This window comes from Schistocerca cancellata, chromosome 2 (genome assembly GCF_023864275.1).
Source record: "Schistocerca cancellata isolate TAMUIC-IGC-003103 chromosome 2, iqSchCanc2.1, whole genome shotgun sequence".
NCBI classification, from domain to species: domain Eukaryota; kingdom Metazoa; phylum Arthropoda; class Insecta; order Orthoptera; family Acrididae; genus Schistocerca; species Schistocerca cancellata.
In genome coordinates, this window is record NC_064627.1 from 1,058,989,369 (window position 1) to 1,058,996,230 (window position 6,862).

Consider the following 6,862-nt stretch of genomic DNA (forward strand, 5'->3'; position numbering starts at 1 on the left):
CGTCGTCCCGCGCGAAGACCATTGCGCAAGAAGAGTGGCGCATTGCCAGAACAAGAGTACATATTCAGGGTTTCCTGCAGACTTGGCTCTTCTGTTGTAAAGATGATGGGTGATCAAAGGGTGCGGTTGAAATGTCGTGGTAACTCGAAACGAACACCAAAGTTATAGTAGACGGGACAGTACGATTTTTGTGAACAAAACTGCACACGGATTCATCGTGACATTCTGGCGCTATACGAACCAGATGCAGTGTCACCTCCAGCCGGTAGTGAAATGGTGCCAACATCTGGATCAGGGTCGCCCAGATGTGAGTGAAGCTGATCTGGAAACTCAGTGATTCGCGTATACATACAATACATGTACTGAGAGAATTCTTTACAAAAAAAGATACTTCATGAGTAGTGAGCTGACTTATGCATTCTCTCCGTCGTATGTTGATGGTTCACTTTTGATGGCTCTTTTTGTAAATAAGCATGTACTAAAGAAGATTCATTTAAGAAAAGGTGTGCTATAGTGCTGGGAGGTACAATCACCAATTCGATTAAGCATACGATTGCTTATTGGTCACATCGTTGTTCGTGCAGTGTTTCTGGGAATCTGTGTTCCTCTGAGAGATTGAACAGAATTCTGTTGCGCCTCTCCTCGAGTAATTATCACTTTTCTTTAATTTATATTTTTTCTCGACATTCTCGTGCACTGGGACGGGGTGGTACCTTAACGTTTTAACAGAGCTAGTTACGTGGACACTCGCAGGCTGCAGTTCCAGCACAGTGCACAACGACAATAGATGCTGTCAGTCATCCAACTGAATTCTTGAATTCACTTGATTTGTATATGAAGACAGTAACTGTTCTCGAAAGAACAGATTACTGTTGTTGACCGTGCAGCTATTCCCTGGAATAAATGATGACTAACTGAAACCCTCAGCTACCGACAGGTGTTGTTGATTTACCTCGATGTGGACAGCTGAAAATGTGTGCCCCGACCGGGACTCTACACGCTATTCATCTGTATCCTCGGTGGCTCAGATGGATAGAGCGTCTGCCATGTAAGCAGGAAATCCCGGGTTCGAGTCCCGGTCGGGGCACACATTTTCAGCTGACCACATCGAGGTATATCAACAACACCTGTCGGCAGCTGAGGGTTTCAGTTAGTCATCATCTATTCACTTGATTTGCCTGGTAAGCCACTGATTTATTATATTTGAAGAGAGAATAAGTTCAAGAATTCTGCAGTAAACCGATATTAAGTGTATTTGTAATTTTTCAGTTCCGTTCTTTTACCCTTCTTATACACACGGGTCACCTGCGCTTTTTTCCGGTCCCCTGGCGCTTTGCGCCGGGTAAGATATTCCCGATAAATGCAACCTAAGTAAGGGACCAGTGCCGTAGAGTGCTCTCTATAAAATCAAACTGTGATTCCATCCGGACCTGCCGACTAATTTGTTTTCAACTTTTTCAGTTGTTCCTCTACGCGAGGGACGCGTGTTGCTATGTCCTCCGTGCGGGAGTCTGTGCGATGGTCAAACGACGGTGTGTTTGTACGATCCTCCAGCGTGAACGATTTTAAATATGAAATTTAACACTTCAGCTTTCCTTTTGCTACCTTCTGTTGTCACATCTGACCGGTCAACGAGTGACTGAATGGAAGGCTTCGAGCCGCTTGGTGATTTTAGTAGGACTAGTACATTGTCGGGTTCTCTGACAGAACCATTGCGAAGGTCTGACGATGGTAGTTGTATGTTCCGCGCATGGATATTTTTAGAGATGCACGAACCTCCATTAACTTCTGTCTGTCGTCATTTGCGCGTTCTCTTTTGAACCAAGAATGCAACAGTCTTTCCTTTCTCAGCATTTTTCGAATGCAGTTATTAAATCACGATGGGTCTTTTCCTCCTTAATCTACTTTCTCAGCACATACTTCTACAGAGCACGATTTACAGTCCGTTCAAATACTGCCCATAATTCCTCTGCTTCTATCATCCTGAAACTAAATGATGTCAGTTAATTGTGTAAGTGGTACGTTAGCAACTGTTTATTTACTCTTTCTAGCAAAAATACTCGTGTAGCTTACTTGATTGATTTGTTAACTTTAGTAACTATCGTTGCTATCACGACATCTTGATCACTAATACGTCTCTTTATACTGACAGCGTCGATAAAGTCCGAGCTGTTTGTAGCTTCAGGTTGTAAAATATTTCCATTGTGATGTGGGCTGCCAAACTAGCTGCTCAAGACATGCTTTGGGAAAACATGTTTAAAACTGCTTCAAGAGACGACCTGTCAGTAGCCCCTGCAGAGAATATATAGACGTCCCACTCTATCCTCGCTGAGTTGAAGTCGCCTGCAACAAATATTGCTAATGTGGGTATTTCCGCCCCACTGAGCGTAGACTTCCATTGAAAGACTCTACAGCTGTTACGTCGCAATCAGGTGGCCAGTAAAAACATTCAATAATTAGCTTGAGTTCACCTACGCCTGCTACTCGTGTCCACATAACTTCACCGTCAGATTCACTTTCGACCTTGATAGCCACAAGCTGGTCGCTGTGGCCGAGCGGTTCTAGGCAGTCCGGAACCGCGCTGCTGCTACGGTCGCAGGTTCGAATCCTGTCTAGGGCATGGATGTGTGTGATGTCCTTAGGTTAGTTAGGTTTAAGTAGTTCTGAGTATAGGGGACTGATGACCTCAGATGTTAGCCGCGCGGGTTTATCCGAGCGGTCTAGGGCACTGCAGTCATGGACTGTGTGGCTGGTCCCGGCGGAGGTTCGAGTTCCCCTCGAGTTCCTTAGGATAATTTAGGTTAAGTAGTGTGTAAGCTTAGGGACTGATGACCTTAGCAGTTAAGTCCCATAAGATCTCACACACATTTGAACATCTGAACCTCAGATGTTAAGTCCCATAGTGCTTAGAGCCATTTGAACATTTAATAACCACAATGTTCTTGTCGACACTTATGAGAACTCCGCTCGTATGGCGTCTAATCGGTCTTTTCGATATACGTTCGATGTCTCTTTAAATAATTCAGATGTTGCATGAGTAATAAATCCACTACTGACAATTCAACCCTTCTAAAGCTGCACATGTCGACTTTTGGTGACGTGATTGTGAAGTGGAAACGCGATGGAGCAACCACTACTAAACCGAGTATAGGCACACGTCGTGTGCTGGAGGACAGGAATCGTCGAACATTGTGGAGGATGGTTGTCAAAAAGTCGCATCAACTGAACAGCAGGAATCAATCGTGAGATCCAAAGTGCTACCATCAACCCATCTAGCACAGTGACTATGCGTGGGCAGCTAACAAGAACGGGGTAGAATGGTCGAGCAGCTCCTCTTTCATGTAGTGAATGCTATGCAACGCTTCAGGTGATGAAAAGAGTGAAGCCACTGGACAGTGGTTGGCCGAAAGGAAAGATGTGGAGTGTCGAATCACACATCCTCTAATAGTCCAATGGGAAGGTTCACGTTTGGCGAATGCTGTCTGAAGAACGTTAGCTGCCATCATGTGCAGTGCCAACACTGTGGTTCGGAGGAGGTGGTGATACGTTTATTGTGATTAGGATATGGTCCCCTTGTTGCGCTTAAGAAAATGCAAAATGAGAAAGGATATGAACACATTTTAGAACATAGTCTATATCGCGCAATAGGGGTGAGAATGTCACTGATACGATACGCGAGTTGGGGTGGCAGTCACTGAAACAAAGGCGGTTTTCTATGCGGCGAGATCTACACTCCTGGAAATGGAAAAAAGAACACATTGACGCCGGTGTGTCAGACCCACCATACTTGCTCCGGACACTGCGAGAGGGCTGTACAACCAATGATCACACGCACGGCACAGCGGACACACCAGGTACCGCGGTGTTGGCCGTCGAATGGCGCTAGCTGCGCAGCATTTGTGCACCGCCGCCGTCAGTGTCAGCCAGTTTGCCGTGGCATACGGAGCTCCATCGCAGTCTTTAACACTGGTAGCATGCCGCGACAGCGTGGACGTGAACCGTATGTGCAGTTGACGGACTTTGAGCGAGGCCGGGTGGACGTACCGCCGAATTGCTCAACACGTGGGGCGTGAGGTCTCCACAGTACATCGATGTTGTCGCCAGTGGTCGGCGGAAGGTGCACGTGCCCGTCGACCTGGGACCGGACCGCAGCGACGCACGGATGCACGCCAAGACCGTAGGATCCTACGCAGTGCCGTAGGGGACCGCACCGCCACTTCCCAGCAAATTAGGGACACTGTTGCTCCTGGGGTATCGGCGAGGACCATTCGCAACCGTCTCCATGAAGCTGGGCTACGGTCCCGCACACCGTTAGGCCGTCTTCCGCTCACGCCCCAACATCGTGCAGCCCGCCTCCAATGGTGTCGCGACAGGCGTGAATGGAGGGACGAATGGAGACGTGTCGTCTTCAGCGATGAGAGTCGCTTCTGCCTTGGTGCCAATGATGGTCGTATGCGTGTTTGGCGCCGTGCAGGTGAGCGCCACAATCAGGACTGCATACGACCGAGGCACACAGGGCCAACACCCGGCATCATGGTGTGGGGAGCGATCTCCTACACTGGCCGTACACCACTGGTGATCGTCGAGGGGACACTGAATAGTGCACGGTACATCCAAACCGTCATCGAACCCATCGTTCTACCATTCCTAGACCGGCAAGGGAACTTGCTGTTCCAACAGGACAATGCACGTCCGCATGTATCCCGTGCCACCCAACGTGCTCTAGAAGGTGTAAGTCAACTACCCTGGCCAGCAAGATCTCCGGATCTGTCCCCCATTGAGCATGTTTGGGACTGGATGAAGCGTCGTCTCACGCGGTCTGCACGTCCAGCACGAACGCTGGTCCAACTGAGGCGCCAGGTGGAAATGGCATGGCAAGCCGTTCCACAGAACTACATCCAGCATCTCTACGATCGTCTCCATGGGAGAATAGCAGCCTGCATTGGTGCGAAAGGTGGATATATACTGTACTAGTGCCGACATTGTGCATGCTCTGTTGCCTGTGTCTATGTGCCTGTGGTTCTGTCAGTGTGATCATGTGATCATGTGATGTATCTGACCCCAGGAATGTGTGAATAAAGTTTCCCCTTCCTGGGACAATGAATTCACGGTGTTCTTATTTCAATTTCCAGGAGTGTATATTGGCTTCCGCTCCATGTGAAACGAAATCCAATGAGATTCAAGCAAACGCGGAAGAATGCATGGTGTAATGTTTACATCAGGTTTATTCTTATGATGAACACAGTATAGCATGTAGTACCGCCACTAGGAGCTTCACAGGAAAATACGGGTACACTTGCAGGTAAATAACCGAAGTTCCCAGGATGTCGTCATGATTGGGTCCAAATCAGGCAAAGAAAAGTCAATGCTTAATGCAGTCTAAGTCCGAAACAACGATGAAAGCTGAGAACAGTGATGTCAGTCTTTCCGATGGGCTTCGAGAGCGTCCTGAGGCGGTGAGGTGGGTAGCAGCCACGCGGGGGCCAGGAGAGGCTCCTGCAGCCCGAAGGACTGGTAGTGTAGTCCGTGCGCCGGCCTCTTTATCTGCCCGCTGCGAGATACTATTTCCTAGTCACGTGTTGGGCGGTCGCGAAGTGTCGGCCTCTGACAGCACTGCTATCTCCTGTCGTGACTGCGACACGGAGAGCTCCCGATGCTGAGGCGTGCAGGAGCCGTGTAGGCTGCACGCGTGCCCGACGGGTTGCCGCTCCCTTTCGCGTAGATCTCCGATACAGCACTAATCATGTTTACGTGTCCTCTAAACCGACTTATTCCACATTATTTCGATAAAAGAATCGTTCAAATGATGTATGGAGCGTGTAACTAGCTAACTAATTCTGCACTACCCCAGATGAATATCGTGGCGACCTGGGGAGAGCTCCCATTCTTGTGTTTTGGAGAAGCCCATCGGTGTTACTGCTGACGTCACGGTGTGGAAAGCCATCGGGTATTAGTGAATAAGGGAACTCTGTAGTGAATAAGGGAACTCTGACGGCACAACGGTAAGTCACGGATATCGGTCTTACGTTACGTTACGTTACGTTACGTCTCATGCGACAGTATCATGGTGTCATTTTTCAACAGGACAACGCTTTTCCACTCATGGCAAGTGTCTGGTTGATGTTGAGTAGGCCCTACTGCAGTGGGCAGCAAGATCCCCGGGGAGAGGATACAATGGCCTTATCACACTCTTCCCAACTTAATCAGTGTTTGCCTACAGGCAAGAGAGGCTCAACATCATATTGCTAAGTGGGTTCATACTGCCAAGTGGTTTGTAAGTGTGACTCAGTTTTTTAATCACGGCAGTAACATCACATAGCCTCTCAACCCATGAATTTTCGTTTCGTTCCCTCCTCCTGTTCTGGGTAGATCACATTTTTGTCAGGCTGTGTACCATATTTCCGAGGTACTGAAATTCGTCCACCTCTTCGAGAGCAACTTATTAAACTTTAACATTTAGATGCCCCGAACGTTCACGTGCTTGCTAAGGCAGATATGCACTGCAGACTGATCACATTAGCGCTGAGTCACACACACCCGGAGTCACACGATGGGTGCGAGTAACAAAAAATGGAACACGTTGCGTTGGCGGCAAGCAGAAAGACTAAGTTTGTATACCTACTCAGTTTATTTTAAAATGCTTTGAACACCACACGCTAGGTTCACCTTGCGACATAAAGTCGCGCAGGAGACCTGCAGCGGCCGCCTTACCACCGCTTTACGCCGCCGGTTAGAAGCGTCCACTTGCCAAAAATGGTTCAAATGGCTCTGAGCACTATGGGACTTAGACCGAGCGAGGTGCCGCAGTGGTTAGCACACTGGACTCGCATTCGGGAGGACGACGGTTCAATCCCGCGTCCGG

At 48.5% G+C, this 6,862-nt stretch overlaps 1 non-coding gene across 1 annotated transcript; it reads left to right on the forward strand.

The window, feature by feature from the left end:
• Positions 1 to 1,013: 1,013 nt before the first annotated feature.
• On the forward strand, positions 1,014 to 1,087 carry Trnat-ugu (transfer RNA threonine (anticodon UGU)). The gene has a single exon. It is a non-coding gene; the product is annotated as a tRNA-Thr (tRNA).
• Positions 1,088 to 6,862: the final 5,775 nt, after the last annotated feature.